The sequence below is a fragment of the Protopterus annectens genome, chromosome 13.part0 (assembly GCF_019279795.1).
Source record: "Protopterus annectens isolate FY-2018-M chromosome 13.part0, PAN1.0, whole genome shotgun sequence".
Taxonomy (NCBI): domain Eukaryota; kingdom Metazoa; phylum Chordata; order Ceratodontiformes; family Protopteridae; genus Protopterus; species Protopterus annectens.
The window spans coordinates 894976639-894994284 of record NC_056747.1 but is presented as its reverse complement, the minus strand read 5'-3'; the positions used below and the strand labels follow the sequence as shown (position 1 = coordinate 894994284).

The window sequence follows — 17646 nt, the reverse complement described above, 5'->3', positions numbered from 1 at the left end:
TGTGCAGTATGTAAAAATATTTGTGTAGGCACTTCCAAGCAAATATTCTGAATCATCTGAACAATCAATTTATGTGCCCTGCAAATCTCTAATCTTTGCTGGTCTGTTATCACCCTCTCATTTAATTGTTCTCAGTCCTGTATTTGCTTGTGCATTAGCTTTTTATTGGAACTATTGCTCTATAAATTGTAATTATTTTTTATTATTATTATACAATGGAAACTGACAAAATACGGAAAATGTGTATGCTGATTGGCTAATACAACCAGCGTGCTTATTATAAATCCAACATACTCTATAAAAAAGCCCAGCTGCCAGCGTATCCTGGAGCGGCGATTTCAACTTAAAAAATACAAAAGATTGTCTACCAAATAATAAACCTGTTTAAAAAAACCTTACCCAAACGTACGATAAACACTACAACCCCTCTCCTAACCAGATAGTGACGATTTTCTGGAAGACAAAAAGTAATAAATGAAGCAATAAATGAATATGGCAGTCTATCTTTATATGACTTCTATAGCCATATATATGCCAGACGGGTCTTGTCTTTCTTCCTCTCATGTCCGATTTAGTAAAGCAAATTTCTAACTGAAACCTCCTACCTAAAAGAATAATATTTAGAAGAGTGTGAGGAACAAATTGTGAATGAGGGAGACAAGGCCGCACAATAGACTTGGATCATTATCAGGTCATTAAGGCTAAATTCTCAGACCACTTTTGGTTCTTTCCACCTTCAAGTGGTACACTTGAAGACAAGTAGTATATGGCTGTTTTCATGCTTTTTGCTCAGATTTTAAAGCAGTAAGAGAACATATTTCTATCTTTGGATAGGTATAGCATACCTTTACAAACAGATATAAGTACACTGTGACTGAGGGAATCTAGAATGCAAATTTAAAAGCAGGTCAGATATCAGATGTACAAGCAAGAATCCTTATCTATTTGTGGCTTGGATCTTGACATTCAAGGTGACACTGGTTTGCTGTTAATAAAATCATGACATTTCTCTTTTATTTACTAAACGTCTAGGAGCTATTCTGCTAAGGTTTTTGCAGTGACTGTATTTAGTGTTTCTTTTTCTAAGTAGACTAGAAAGCTACTTTGCTCCCTGCACCACCTTACGCATGTCTGCTAACCCTGCCATTGCCTTGCCCTTAACCACATAGGTTTCCTTAAAAAAAAAAAAAAAAAAAAAAAACTTTTACTAGCAGCAACACTACACATGTGCATATATATATATATATATATATATATATATATATATATATATATATATATATATATATATATATATATTTATACACACACACACACACACACACACACACACACACACACACACACACACACAATGTGTGCGTGTAAATAGACAGATAGATAAAGGTGTTCCACTGACATTTGACTCCAAGTCAAAATCTGGGACTATTTCATCTCACAAAAAGTGGAAGAATACAAAATAAAGGAAACAAAAACCTAAATAACAACACAAACATAACAACACAAAAGTAACACCATTGTATAATAGCAATAATCCACGTCTGGTGTGGGTAATGCTGGATTTACCCACGGATGGTGTGGTTTGGTCACGAGGGAAGCCTCATGACCAAACTGCACCAACCATGGGTAAATCCAGAATTACCCACACCCAGACGTGGATTATTGCTATATTACTTGCTTTTGGAAATCTTGACTCTATTATTATTTTAAACAACTGTGTTCTTTATGAAGGCTTTTTCTGAATATTTCTATCACATTTTTTCAAGAATTTTATGTAGTCCCATGTACTTAGTAAACCCTTCATTTCAGTTTGTATCTAGCTATATAATCATTCCATTCCATTCTCTTCTCACCTATTCTAAGTTGTTCCACAAATACAGCACCTTCCTTACACCATCCTTTTACAAGAGTAGTGTCCAGATGCTGTCTGTGTTTACTTAACCCGGGTGGCCATATGTTGAACCTCTTAAGTATATATTAATTAGTACAAGTAATGTAATGCATTTTTTTTTTAACTAAAGCTTAATTGACTGTTCTGCCTTTAACTCCTGAGATCCTTCACTTAGTTTTTGATCAGCTACATTTTAACCCACTCTGTATAAGCATTATCATCTTTCATTTTTGTTTTGAATACAATAAATTAACCTTACTTGGTAGCCTTATGTTATCCCTGTAAATGTTGTACGGCCAATTTGCCTTGGTCAACTAAGATCATTTTATCCCACTTTCTTACTGTGCCTTAGTCGCTGTGAAAGTGTACTTCTTTCTGGTCTTGCGTCCATGGAATGATCATGATCTATGAATATATATTTTTTATCATTTATCTTTAGCATTTTACTTTTCTTTCGTAACAGATTTAGTAAATGTTCTTTAAATTGAAAGTTCTGCAGTTTCACCACTAGTGGCCTGGGAAAGCACTGTGCTAGTATGAAAGAAATATGGACTCTCTGTGCTTTACTCAACATTTTTCTTGTGGTATTTCAGTCAATTCACTTAACTATTGTACCACAAAATTAGGATGGTCCTTCCCTTCTACGCCCTCAGGAACTTTAGTGAATTACAAATTCTCTCTTTTTTTTCCTGCAACTCGTCCTTTATTTATTTCATGTGTTGCTTCTAGTTAAGGTAGCCTCCTAGTGTGTTATTATTTAACTTTTGCACTGCCATATAATTCCAATGACAAACACTGATGAAAGAATGAAGTCAGTCAAGACCCGTTTTTAATATATTCCATCAAAATCCTACTAAATTCTAATAATTCTGCATAACATCTTATAGAGCTTTCTTCCTGAAAGTCCAACATTTCTCTGTATTTGTTTTGACTGACTTTCAAACACCAGTTTTAGCATCTATCACGTGGGACATAGTTGGTGAAAAAAAAATGTTTTTCCTTCTTTGTTTCTGACTGTTGTCCACGCCTTTTTTTACCATCCAAATTAGTTTTCATTAGTGTGACAGATGCTAATTTTATTCAGGCCTATTTTAATATTCTCAGTATATACCCATTATCACAAAGCTCTGCACCATACCAGAAGACCCAAAAATGTCCACTGCCTTCAGCATTTCCAGATGGATCTCAGCCATTCCTGCAGTCTTGCCATTGTGGCACTGTCCCCAAAACTCTAAATATCTAAAAATAATTAATTTTATCTCCTGTATTCCCTCCTGCTAAAAGGATACATTTCCTTTTAGTAATTTAGCACATTCTTAGTTTTTTTATAATTCTTTACTACATTAAAGAGATCCTCTTTTTTATGCGCTTGTCCTGGAAGATCTTTCCTACTTTATGTACTGTGTGCACGCACGTTTTGTAGGTATGTTTAACATTTACAGTACACAGGTTTTATCTCAGTTGACAGCTGGGTGGTATAGAATAAAGCCCCTGACTATAACCTGGATGACTTGGATTCTATCAATGGCTTGGGTGCTGGAGGAGCTAGCTAGGACAGGCAGGGAATGCTTAGGAAGTGCCTGCTCACCTCCCTCTGGGTGAAAGACGTGGGAAGCAGTTACTAGCTTAAGTCCCAGTTGAAAACTTGTATTACTGGATAAACTTTACAATTAATGGGCCAGGGCAATCAACGGGATACTTCTCATGGAAGTGGGAGGCATGTCACTCCCAGACACCCACTGCATGCCAGCTTTTGGTGCAATATCAGCATGCATACAAGGGAACTGATTAGGAATTTGTTGAACATTCTACAACTCCTCAGTGGAAAACAGCACCATTCCCTTCACCAGTTACAAAGGACACAAAGGGCACTTGTATCCCAGATGAATGTAGAGGCCATCTGGACATGCAAGATGATGGCTTGATGGTCACGGACAGATCAGAGAAGCAAATAAAATACATACATTTTTTTCTCAATTAATCTGAAGCCTACTTCTTGTACATTCTTAAAACAGAATTTCACGTGGGCTGCTATAAAAAGATGACATTAGTTTTGGCCTACCCAGTTATGCAAACTAGTGCTATACCTTAAACATTCCCATGACAAAAAGCCCTTTCTCTGCAGTGTAATGGATTTAATGATCTGTTGGCCTGCTGTCACCCTTCGAGAGAAGGGACAGCCACCAAGATGTCAGCTGGTGGGATTTCTGGATCCTACAGCTAGACTCTTGATAAAGACAAAAACATAGGTAACAGACTGCAGTCATTAACTACCCTCATTATTTCTACTGCAAACAAACACATTTTCTCTTCCTGTTAAGTATTCAGTCTGTTTTAAATATAATCATGTCCTGAGAAAATACTAATAATCTGAATCTGTGTCATGTCTAGAATGACCATGACCTTATTATACTTCTCTACCACAGAAAAAATAAGATTACTCAGAGCTACACATTTTACCTACATATACACAAAACCGTTTAAACCATCATTTTATTATAACACTTCAACACAGCAAAACAAAAAAATGCATAAAATACAAACATTTACAAAGGCAAAAACACATAATATGATCAGCAAAAATACACTAGAAACTGAAAAGTCTATAAACTGCATACAAAAGATGAAGTATTTTAACTGACCGATTAAGCCTTGTACACCAGCTCCTGTTAAATTCCTGACACTAAGTGAAAAGCACAATACTAGACTGGTTCAAACATACACAAACACAGTAAATACACAAGACAGGCCTGCAGAAGAGGCTGAAATATTACTACTACAATCATAATGACTTATAAGTTAGAACATTCATGAACGTATCTGAAATTCAAGGTGTACCTGAAAGTTGAAAAAGACAATCAACTGTATCATATACACACTCTCCTTAAAGACATCTAGTTTGATAAAACTGATAGGAATTTAAAGCTCTGGTACTTTAGATCTACAGTATGTGCATATCCAAGAAAAGCAACTTCAATACTACAATTCTGGGACAGCGCTGTTTATATGGCCCTGAGATTACTCACTCCAGCCACTGCAGCAGAAATGATTCACAGTTCAGACTGTACAGTTGTGTACCTACCATAAATGTAGATGTTCGAGTGCATTCACTGTTGCAGTCATTACTCTTGGGTTATCCTGCTGGCAGGCTACCCTCAGTCGGCCAGAATTCCAAAGTCTAGGTCCGGCGTCGGTTGCTGTCGCTTCTTCCCTGACGTCAGTGCGCCAGGGGTATAAAAGATGCAGCCAACACCATTTTCTTCAGTTTTTCTTGCCCCAGATGTCAGGTGCCCCCAAATTGGTAGGCTGAAAAATATGCCAATAAAAATGCATGCACAAAAATAACATTTCCTTCATTTACAAGCAAATACACCAAATAGGTTGTATAGGATAGAGAAGAGCTAAGTCCCAGCAAAGAAAAGGGGATTGTGGGTGGGTAACCTGGACTGCAACAGTGAATACACTTGAACATCTACATTTATGGTAGGTACACAAGTGTACTATGTTCATCGTGTTTCACTGTTTCATAGGATTCATAGGTTAGTACTAAGCTAACTGCTGCCCATTTATTTTTTAAGCCTAGTCAATTATCCTTGAGACAGACTCAAACCCTGTGTTTGTTGTGTAAACAAAACAACAACACCATACCCCCACCCAACTGTTGCAGTCATTACTCTTGGGTTGAATCCCAAAGCTGAGGATGGGTGGCTGGGCTAAATAGGATTAGGAGAGGCTATGAGGCCCTGCAGGACTGCAGTGGCAAAGCCTGCTCTGGACTTAGAGTAAAGTGGTAAGTGGTAGTGCTTTGTGAAAGTGCGCACTGAACCCCAAGCTGCAGCCTCTAAGATATCTTTGGTTGGTACTCCTCTGAGGAAGGCTGCTGAAATGGCTGCTGCTCTGGTGGAATGAGGCCTAATGCCCTTAGGCACTGATTTGCCATGTTGAAAATAGCAGAAACGGATGCAATGGCCTATCCATTTAGAAACAGTCTGTTTTGAGATAGCCTTTCCTTGTGATCCTGCAGCATATGACACTAAAAGTTGCTCAGTCTTTCTGAAAGCTTTAGTTCTGTTCAAGTAGAAGCGTAACTGCCTGTGTATGTCCAAAGAATGCAGAATTTTCTCACCCTTGTTCTGTGGATTTGGATAAAAGGTAGGCAAGTGAATGGTTTGGTTGAGGGCCACACTGGACACCACCTTAGGCATAAATGTAAGGTTTGTCCTCAGAGAAACCCTGTCTGGATGAAAAATGATAAAAGGTTCCACAGCCATGAGCGCTTGTAACTCCGAGACTCGCCTTGCAGAGGTTATTGCTAGAAGAAGAGCTGTTTTCCAGGATAAGAATTTTATATCTGCTGTTGATGCTGGCTCGAATGGAGGCAGTGTGAGTTTTTTCCAAAATATAATTGAGGTCCCAGGCCTGAACTGGTGCTCTCCTTGGAGGCCTAAAGTTTTTGGCCCCTCTGAGGTACTGCCTTATTAACGGATGAGAAAAGATAGGTGGTTCCGTATTGTAATGGGCTGAAATGGCAGAGGCATGAATCTTAATTGATGAGAAAGAAAGGCCTTTGTTTAGCATCTCAGTTAGGTATTGTAAAATCTGAGTTATATTTGGTACACACATGTCAATGCCTTGTCCCAAGCACAGAATCTCTTCCATTTTTCTGCATAAGATTTTCTGGTACTGGGCCTCCTGGCCTCCAAGATAACATCCATAACAGCTTTTGAAAGAGGAGTGGTCTGAATGGCTACATTATCCACCATGCTGCCAGATTTAAGGTCCTGAGTTGGCTGTGCAGGATCTGATTGTTTTGTTGGGTCAGCAAGTGAGAAGTTTGAGGCAATATCCATGCTGGACCTTGAGACAAGCTCTTTAGGATTGGGTACCAGTGCTGGCGTGGCCAGTCTGGTGCAATCAGTATCATTTTTGGCTTCTCTTGTCTGACCTTTAAGAGTACCCTGGGAAGGAGAGGCAATGGAGGAAAGGCATATATACTGTTAGATTTTTCCAGCTGAAGGATAGGGCGTCCACTTTCCATGCTTGCTTGTGATAAATCTGTGCAAAATCTCCGCCATTGGCAGTTGTGAGGGGAGGCAAATAGATCTATGTCTGGGCATCCCCATTTCCTTATTATCATGCTGAAGACTTGTGGGTCCAGTTTCCATTCGTGGGGATCCATGAGGTTTCTGCTTAGTTCGTCTGCCAGAGTATTTGTTTTTCCTGGCAGGAATTGTGCTTGCAGGTGAACTTGAAAAGCCAATGCTGTGTCCCATAAGGTCATTGCTTGTCTGCAGAGGGGGTAGGAATGTGTACCCCCCTGCTTATGTACCACATGTCCGTAGTGTTGTTTGTCTTTATCAGTATCTTTCCTGGATGAAGCAGGTCCTTGAAAGCTGTCAGGGCATTTTGAACAGCTAGCATCTCTTTTTGATTGATGTGAAGATGCATCTGGTTTGCAGGCCATGTGCCCTGAATACATTTTCCTGCCATATGGGCCCCCCAAGCATAATCTGATGCATCCGTTGTCAGTGTCTGTCTGGCTGTGGGTAAACTGAATGGCAGACCCTTGTTGTGGTGACAGGCTTCTGCCCACCATCGAAACTCCTGTTGTAGGTAGGGAATGAATGCAATTACTGTATCCAGGCTGTGGCAATGCTGAGTCCAAACACTTTTTAGATACCATTGCAGTTTCCTCATATGCAGTCTGGCATATGGAATTAGTAGAATGCAGGATGCCATGAAACCCAAGGCCTGCAGGATTTTCCTTGCAGATAAGTGGGTTTTTGGTGCCAATTTCTTGAAGTAAGTAGTCAGTTGCTTTTGTTTGTCTGGCGTGAGATAAGCCATCTGGGCAGTTGTATTTAAGCTTGCACCGAGGAATATCATCTCTTGAGAGGGCACTAGTTTTGATTTTTTTTTCATTTACTGTGTACTCTAGGCCAATTAGTAATCTTTTTACAAACGTCAGATGCTTTAGAAGAATGTCTTTGTTCTCTGCTTGAATTAGGCAGTCGTCCAAGTAAGGATATATCTGAATTCCTCTTTGTCTGCAAAACGCAATTACTGGTGCCAGACATTTTGTGAAGACCCTGGGCGCAGTAGATAAGCCAAAGGGCAGTGCAGAGAATTGGTAGCGCATTGAGCCAGCTATGAATCTGAGGTATCTTCTGCAAGATTGTCTGATTGGGACATGCAGGTATGCCTCTTTTAGGTCCAAAGTTATGAGCCAAGCCTTCTTGCCCAGCAAGGGCAGTAGCTGATGTAGAGTCAACATCTTGAATTTTGGAACTTCCAGGAACGTATTTAGTATAGACAGGTCCAGTACTGGTCTCCAGGTTTTGTCAAGTCTGGAGTAAAATCCTTGCCCCTGCTCTTGTTGTGGTACTTGCTGAATGGCCCTTATGTCCATAAGGGCTGTAATTTGTTTTTGTGCCTCTGCCCATTGATTGTGTGGCAGGTCTGGCATACCTTTTGACCTTGGTAGAGTGTGAAAATGGAACATGTAGCCTTGGGACACTATGTTCAGGACCCATTTGTCTTGGGTGACCATTTGCCAATTTGATGAAAAAAGTGCTAGTTTTCCCCCTAAGGGGGCTGCCAAAAGAAAAGTGCTTGGACTGGCAGAGGAAAGTCATTGGGACGGTTTCCTGTAAGGTTGTGATTTGTCTTCTCCACTTTTGGAGGTAGGAGCACCCCACTGTTTAGGCCTGCAACAGCCTTGGGGCCAAGATCTTCCCCTGGGACACCTGTATCTGCCTCTTTGTGGTCTGTCTGAAACTGGAAAGGACCAATTTTTAGAAGGCCAGTTTCTGCTAAACCTGGGTGGCTGTACCTGTAAGAAATCATTGACTGTCTGCATGGATTTTGCTTTATCCTCCATTTTTTTTCAACACCTCTTCTGCTTTAGTACCAAACAAAGTATCATGCTGTAATGGTGCATCTAATAATTTTGCTTTAACATGATCAGGTAGATTCTGTTCCTTTAACCAAGCATGCCTTCTAATAACAGAACCTGTAACAGTGGCCCTGCAAGAGGCTTCCAGTGAATCATAACCACATTGCAAAGTATGCTTTCCCACTTGTTCAGCTTCATGCAATAAATCCTGCAATTCATTGTTCTCTGAACATTCAGTATTTGTCAACAATTTCTGTTTAAGCAGTGACATTAAATATTGCTGATATTTAAGCATATGAAACTGGCAATTTAAAGCCCTTACACCCAAGGTAGCAGAAGTGTACACTTTTTTCCCCCATCTGTCTAGAGCCTTAGAATCCCTATCAGAGGGGACAGGGTTTTTTGCAGTGGAAGCTTTAACCCCTTTGGGACCCTGGGATATAGTTTCTGGGTCAGCAGCAGGGTTATTATATAGGAATTTATGAGAATCTGGGACCCTGTAGTATCTGTCTGACTTAGCAGGTGCAGGGGGTAAAGAGTCAGGGGACAGGCCAGACTCTGAAAATGCATCATCTACAATGTCTAGAACAGGTGGAATAGCAAGGGGTCTGTGCTGAGGAAGTAACAGAAAGTCTCTGAGCCTTTTCTTAGACTCAGAATAATCTTGGCTCTCCCAGTAGAAATGCTCCCTCACGGTATGCAAGGTTTCCCCAAAAGAATAATCCTCAGGAGGAGAGGCTGAAGGAATGGATTCTTCAGCATCAGAATCCTCATAGGGAAGCATGGAGTAATCCTGTTCAGAAGAGGAATCAGAGGAAATAGAAACCTGATCAGAAGAATCACACTTTGTCTCTTGCCTAGGCCTCTTATCAGGAGGGGGATGGGAGCCCTTGATCAAAGTAATTAGGTCTTCAGCCATTTTGAGCATCTGTTTTTTAGGCATTGAAGTCTGAGTAGGAGAATGCTGTACTTGTTTCTTTGTCTTTAGAACTGCTTTAGTCTTTGTCTTTGAAGCTGAAGATGGCTTAATATATAGTTGTGTAGGTCTGAAGACACCCTCAGAAGCCGATGCCTGCTCAGCGGCTCCAGACCCATCTGAGGGAATGATTTCCGAGTGTCCAATACCTTGAGTATCCAGAGGCCCAGTCGGCACCATGTGGGATTTGGAAGTGGCCTGTGGCTCTGAGGCAGCGGGCGCCAGGGGCTGCGAAAGTGCCTCACTGAGAACCGGCGATGGCCTGGCAGAGGCCTCGTCGTCAGTTTTGCACCTCGGATGCCTATCCTTTTCCTTGTCCTTGCGTTTTTAGTAAACTCCAGTCGTCAGCTGTTCCGACGGCATTATATAATTAAATCTTCAGCCAAAGTAATGAAAAGCAAAATCGAACAGACACTTAATATTGCGTTGGTTAAATCTAGCACAAAACCGACAGCTAGCAACGTTGTGATCAGGGCCTAGGCAAGGAATACAGTAAGAGTGAAAATCCTTAAGAGGTATTTGCTTCCCACAAGAAATACAATTGTTAACTTTTTCTGACATCAGTCTGGAGCAAGAAAAAAGTTTCCCCAATGGGGTACTTAGCTTTAATGAAGACTTTGGTTCTGAAATTCAGATTTGAAAATCTCAGGAGTCGGCCAACCGGCACTTGCGAACTGCTTTTGCTTCGGGCACTGCACGGCAAGAAAGACTGGAGAAAAAGGTGTCGGCTGCATCTTTTATACCCCTGGTGCACTGACTTCAGGGAAGAAGCGACAGCAACTGACGCCAGATCTAGACTTTGGAATTCTGGCCAACTGAGGGCAGCCTGCCAGCAGGATAACCCAAGAGTAATGACTGCAACAGTGAAACACGATGAACATCTAGATGATGGTAATTGGCTAAAAATACTGCCAACTACACATCCTTTTCAGTAAAGGTCCTCATACTACTAAAAAACACACCCTGCACCATCACCCTTGATGCTGACAGTGCAAATGGGAAGCAGCCATGTGAACAATAGAACAAACTGCATTGTACAATGTAAACTGCATCTATTCTATGACTAAATTATATCTGTTACCAGCAGTGAATAATAAAATAATAAATACCGTTTCCGAGCTACAAACTGAAAGACTAAGAGCTGTTCTCACCGAAGGGAGACAAAGCATGATAAATGGACTGAAAAATGCAAACACAGCATCCTACACAAAAGCCAGTATTGAACTGGAAAAGGTGATCTATGAATGTGTGGTAGCAGGTCAACAAACTTTTTTAGCTGTTTTTCTGAAAGAACCAATTTGATATAAAACAGCAGTGTCAGGCATATCAGCATATAGGAGAAAAAAATGCAGACTACAATATCTTCCAAGTTATTTGCTTTGCTGCACTATGCTAAATCTCACTTTTGTATGTCACAATCAGTAGATCGGCATCATTTTGCTCATCCAATGCCTGCTGTTTAACATGAGATTGGAGCTCCGCCATGGCTGAAGTACATGAAGAACACATCCAATCTGTAATACAGGCTTGGAAAACAGACTGGGAGATTTACATTCCATGTAAAAATGAAGCCTTCTGTATCATTTAGGATAAACTAGAACAAATTAATTTAAAAAGAAATACCAGTTTTGTATTAATGAAAAACAGTGGCAAAAGCTCCCACTATATGACAGAGCATCAAGACCATCAAATAGCAAGTGTTCACTGATCCAGCAGATGTAATGGCTTTCAAGAAAGTTCTCTGTATAATATGATGCTTTTGTCAGACTGCTCTGTAAATAACACAGAGGCCATGAGCTTCTAGCCTCCATGAGTTGTTTATTCAGATTACCTTTTAGGAGGAATGAATGATATGCAGCTTCCAGCAGCTACAAATTAATATATGTAAAGTTGTTGTTGTTTGTCTTTCAGCTTTTTCCCAGTAAGGGGTCGCCACAGGAGAACTTCGGTCCGCTAATGATTGGCAGTAGATTTTCACGAAACGCCGAGGTGCCAGCTCGACGCCCAACCTTCAACGAAGGCATGATCATTTACGCATGAATATATGTAAAGTTGTATACTCTAAAATTTCATCTATTTTCCCTATATATAGATATTTTTTTTTTACATATCTATGTAATTCAGTAACACAGTTGCATGCAACACACTGATCGATTTAAATCAGCTCAACATTGCAATAAATACGTTATGGGTTATCTATAGCAAACAAGACCTTCTACACATGGTCAAAATAATTTTAATAAATACAGCTTTGCACATTTCCTCATCATTTTCAAATCTTAAAATATCCATATACCTGTCTTGTTTCTTCAGTGGTCTTTCAAATCTGGAGAATTTATCAGGACTGTTCTCAAGCTCTCTCTCTCTTGCTTGCTCTCATTGTACATCTGAGCATTACAACAGCAATCTCCACCCAGTTAATCCTCTTACTTATAAAAATGGGATGACACTCATCCATTTGTATATACTTTTAATCTATGCTAGACTACAAAGAAAACCCAAACACAGTTTAAACATGCTATCATTATCTCTCTGTCAACCCCCCCCACACACACACACACTAAAATTGCTGATGACTTCTAACCTGGCTCCATGGTTTAGGCGACTGGGATTCAATTAACGACCATCGCAATGAAGAAGCCAGGCAGGGAGGGGGAGGAGTGAAGGGGCATTACCCACTCACCTGTCCCAGGAGGGCGAAGGTAGGGAAATGCTCCTTGTGAAAGTAAGGGATGCCCTCTACAGGCAGCCCACTGCATGTCACCTCTTCTGAATCTCAATAAGCACACACACAGAGCTGGGAACATAAATCATGTTTTCAGACTTGTAACTCTTATTTTACATCTGTTTTACTTGATTAAACACTGAACTTAGCAGCTTTACTGGTCTCTTGTCATGTTTTCTTGTGTATCAGCCAACACAAATACATCAATAAAATATAACATATTTCCTTAGATGGGCAACAGCTGCTTGGCATTCTCTGGTACTGAAGAAATTAAGCAGAAGTCTTGGTAGTCTGTATATTGCTAAAGGCATATTCTGAGCAGTAAGCTTCTCTCAGTGCCTCTGATGCATTTTCAAGACTTCAATGCATCAACTCTGTTTACTTTCATAGTATACACCAGAGCTATTTTTAGGTGAAACTGTTTCTTTCCACTTACCAATCAATAAATAGTTTTCAACATTCTTGCCTTTTCTTTCACACATACTTGTAAAATAGTTCTTTCAAGAACAGATTAAAAGAAACTAAGGGTAATGTTACTTGCCATGCTTACAGCTGCACATTACATGGAGTTTGACATTTAACTGCACCATATTTTGTGTGTGCCTCAGTGTTCTATTTTATCTCCATCACAGCTAAAGCACATTTTCAAATAACTTTATCGATTTTCCCTTTTTATCTGACTCATATTTTATCTTAAATCTGTTTCCTTTACTTTACATACATCAAGACCTTTTGGTCGTGTCGCCTAGTAACAGCCTACCCTTTGTATGATCATTTCTTATATCACAAAATATTCTGTCCTGTATTAACGAATCACCAAACACAATCCTTATCTCTATTCTTTAGCTCTGTAATTGAAGGATCTATAGTCTTTGTAGGACCTTACATCCTTGTAAAGGAACAGACAATAAAATAAAAAAAGAAGTTATGTACTCACCATAACGTTTCATCTGTGTTGTCCATTTTCATTCTTCCTCAGCCAATGGGTTTGGATCCAATCCTCAGATCCAACTCGGCCATTACAGTAGCTTGTGCCTCCAAAAATTCTCAAGCTCCTTCCCTACCCACAATGCACCAATCCCTAACATCTTTCAGATCTTGTTTGCTGCTTGAAAGGAAGACTATAATGACATGCCATAACTGGAGTTCAATACTAAAGACATGGATGTCCTTGAAGCCTCTCGTTCCTCCAGAAGTCAGTCATTAAAAATGGCTGTGATTGGTGGGTGGGGAGTTGAGGAAGAATGAAAATGGACAATAATAATAGAACGTAATGGTGAGGACATAACTTCTTTTTCTGAAGTTATCAATTTTCATTCACTCCTCAACTAATGGGATAGTCCCCAGCTACCTAAAATCCTGGGTAGACTCTAAGGAAGGATATTCGTGAGTGCAGTTGAGCCAAAGGCTGCTATTCCCTTTGAGGCCAGATCTACTTTGTAATGAGTGATAAAAGTATGAGGATTTGACCAGGTTGCAGCTGCATGTATATTGTCCATAGAAGCTCTAGACTGGAAGACAGATGAAGTTGCCATAGATCTGGTTGAGTGAGCCTTTAAAGGCTTTGGTAAGAGGAGATTCAAATTGTTATAGATAAATGAAGTGTAATCTGTCAACCATCTAGCTAGAGTTACCTTTGTACCTGATTTGCTCAATGTAGTATATGCAAAGGAAATAAACAGTTGATCTGTCTTTCTAATCTGCTTTGTTCTGTGTAGGTAGAAATGTAATGATCTATGAACATCCAACAAGGACAGTACATATTCCCCTTCACTGGCAAATTTTGGAAAGAATACTGGGCAAGTTAATGGATTGGTTGATGTTGGATTCTGACACCACCTAAGTACGGAAGGGAAGCATTAGTATGTAATGTAACCCTATCCTTATGAAAAATCAAATATGGAGGTTAAGAAGATAATGCTTGAAGTTCTGAAATCCTTCTATCAGATGTAATTGCCACTAATAAGATAGTTTTCCAAGTCAGGAATTTAAGATCACATTTAACTGCCGGTTCAAACGGAGAAAGATTAAGTTTTGCAGTACCAAATTTAAACGCAATAGTGTTGTGTGGTCTTTATAACGGGGGGTCTTAGCAAGAGAGTACCTCTCAAAAAGGTCTTACACAATTTAGAGGAAGCCAGTGAAGAACTCTGAAATCCGGCATGAAAGTTTGAGATTGGCACAAGCCGGACTTCAATACTTGATGAACTAACACCTTCATTAAATAAACTCGCCAAAAATTCAAGAGCTGACTCAACTGGAGCTGAGAAGGGGTCTATCTGATTTTGTTCTGCCCAACAAATGAATCTTTTCCATTTACTCTTGTAGAGTTTCCTAGTAGAGAATTTATGGGAAGATAAAAGTATGGAACAGACAGGAGAAGAGAGCACTGGTTGTCTATTAAAGGAATTGGAGAAACCATGCTGTAGGAATTAAATAGGGTGCGTTCTGAATAAGCTTTGAAGTAGATCCTAGTTTTTTATGAATTAAATGCCCCATGGACTGTTTTCAATTCTAGTTTAGAAGTAAACTGTCAGAAATGTCAATTTATTTGCAAGTTTTATTTTAGTAGTGTGCTAGGATTTGTTCAATTTATAGTGCAGTTGTGCTTTTAGCTAGTTGGTATAAATATTTGGAATTGTGTTTTGATGCTAATCCCAGTTAATGAATGGCTAATTCCCGGCCGTATTATTTGCTCATTGTTATTTATTTTTTTGCTTGTTTTAACTTAATGTAATGTCAGCCAGTGCTAGTGGCAGGGCAGGTGCTTCACAACACCAGCAGAGGAGGTTAAGTTTGGAGCAGCAGGATACAAACAGCCTAGGAGAAGGGAAGGCATTGTTGTGGGCATCCTGGGATGACCTTACAGCTCATCAAGCCAATTCCTACTGACAGCCCTCATTAGGAAGTGCATAAAAGTGTGCACTTCCACTAAAAGGGCACAGAGAATCCCCACAGTGATACAGGCAGCTCATCGTCCTGCACAGGGGACAGGGTTAGGCAGTTGCAGATAAAAGTTTTCACTGCCAGGATGCTGGTGAGAGCACAAACTCTCAGTTTTTGCTTGAATGGCGGCCCCTACAGGCTGCTCTCACACTAGAATATCTGCGGATTTTCCAATGCTAGGGAATTAATGGGTTCAAGCCCAAAAGGAAGAGGCTTGATGGTACTCAGGCAAAGGAGGAAAGCACCATGAAAAAATGTGGCTCAATTTAAGTGGACAGCATTGTTTCTATGAGGGCTGTGTGTGCACATTTTGCATGTCCAATGTATGTAGTAGTTTTTTTTTTTTGTTAACTGTGACAAAGTGTACATAGTTTTTTTTCCCCCATTATTTTTATTAAGGATAAAATAACAGAATAAACACTGTCTAATACATTGATTATACTGAACAGACAACTTTAACAATGAAACTAAATCAATTATTTACATAGGCTTGAAAAATGTTTCAACAGTACAAATATTTTAAGGAAAACAAAAATGTTCAGTGAAGCAAACAAATACTGATTAAACAGGGTTAAAAACCAGTTTGGAAAGTCTTGATTAGGTTTGAAAACTTTGTCCATGGATTGTTAGCAAAACTCCTCGGACATATTCTAAGTTCTTTATTTCTGACTTCCTTGTTTATGGTTTCTTCTAATAAGGAGAGAAATTCACCAAAGCTCAGAGAGGTGGCAAAGGACCCATTTCCTTGTAATACATTTCCTGGCTACTGCTAATATTGTCCATAATAAGTATGAATCTGATTTATTTAAAGAAAAGATTTCATCGACATTAAGAAAAATTGAAGTTTTAGTTAATGTGAAGTTATATGAAAATAAAACTAAAAGAAAATCATCAATATATCTCCAAAAATTCCTTAGTTTAGAGCAATCACAGAAAATATGGAACCAATCTGTATTATGATGTTAGACATTTCCAGCAAATAATGTTATTCTATTTTTTAAATTTAGCAATTTTGTTAGGAGTTAAAAATGTTCTGTGTAAATACTTCCAAGTAAATACACTCCAATATTGACCCCAAGAAGTGAATTTTACTGAAGGTAGAGTTTTTAAGTTTTTCTATCTAGGAGAGACTATGAGGTAGGCCTTTAGTCACTGTGTTCTATTGCTTAGTTGTTAAAATGGACCTGTAACTTAACAATATGGTGCATAATTTGGATAATAAACTGTCACACTGTTGATCATTAAATAATATTTCAGATATGAGAGTGATTAAGGGAGGTTGATCTAAATATGAAGAATTCTGAATAATTCTGCATAAGTCTTGAGAATAAGCAATTATACTTTGTAGTAATAACCAATCGTGCGATAAGTTATAGTCTTTCATACTTTTCTTAAATTGTAAAGTTTCCAAGTCTTTAATACATTGCTTCCAACAAATACAATTTTTAGTTTCCCATTCATTAAAGATGTTAATGTGAAGTTTATCTGTGAAGTTTTTGTGATTTTAAAGGGGATTATTAGGTCAAACCAGGATTTGATATCTGCATTTGAGTATATTATTTTTCTAAAGTTGTTAACAATGCTATTTAGACAGTTTAGTTTCATGGGTTTTGTCATATTATATTGAACGGTATGACTAAGAAGAAACCTGAACTTATTGGAGGGATGTTTAGAAAGAATTTTACATGACAATGAGTTTTCATTCTATATTATAGCTATACGGAGATCATTCCAATCTGAGTTGTAATTTGAGTCAATCCAATTTAATGTGCTTTTAAGTAATGATGCTTTGATATACGTTTCCAAGTCAAGGAAACTTAAACCACCACCAACCTAAGATCTAATATGATGCATACACACAATCCTTTTCTTTTTTGGGGGGGAGGGTACCATAAGAAGTTTAATAATGTTTTATTTATGAGTTTAATATAATCATTCCCAGGAAGGGTGTCTATAGCCAGAACAATATATACATTTTTTGGAAGGAGAGTCATTTTTAACAATTGTAGTCTGTCCTTGAATGAAAAAAATATATATTGTTCCAGCTACTTATGTATGTATTTACCTGAGATATTACGCTTTTATAGTTTGTTTCTCTTGTTTTTTCCAAGTTTTTGCATAACGTTATTCCCAAGTAGTTTAGTGTATTAACTTGTTCTCCAATAATGCTTTGGTTAAATAGCTGAGATTTCCTTTTTTCATTAAGAATAATG

The 17646-nt window shown here is 38.9% G+C and overlaps 1 protein-coding gene across 7 annotated transcripts in view; it reads right to left on the bottom strand.

Annotated features, from left to right (window-relative positions):
- KSR1 (kinase suppressor of ras 1) overlaps nt 1–17646 on the bottom strand; it is a 1687803-nt gene that overhangs the window by 1152667 nt on the left and 517490 nt on the right. The window lies entirely within an intron of this gene.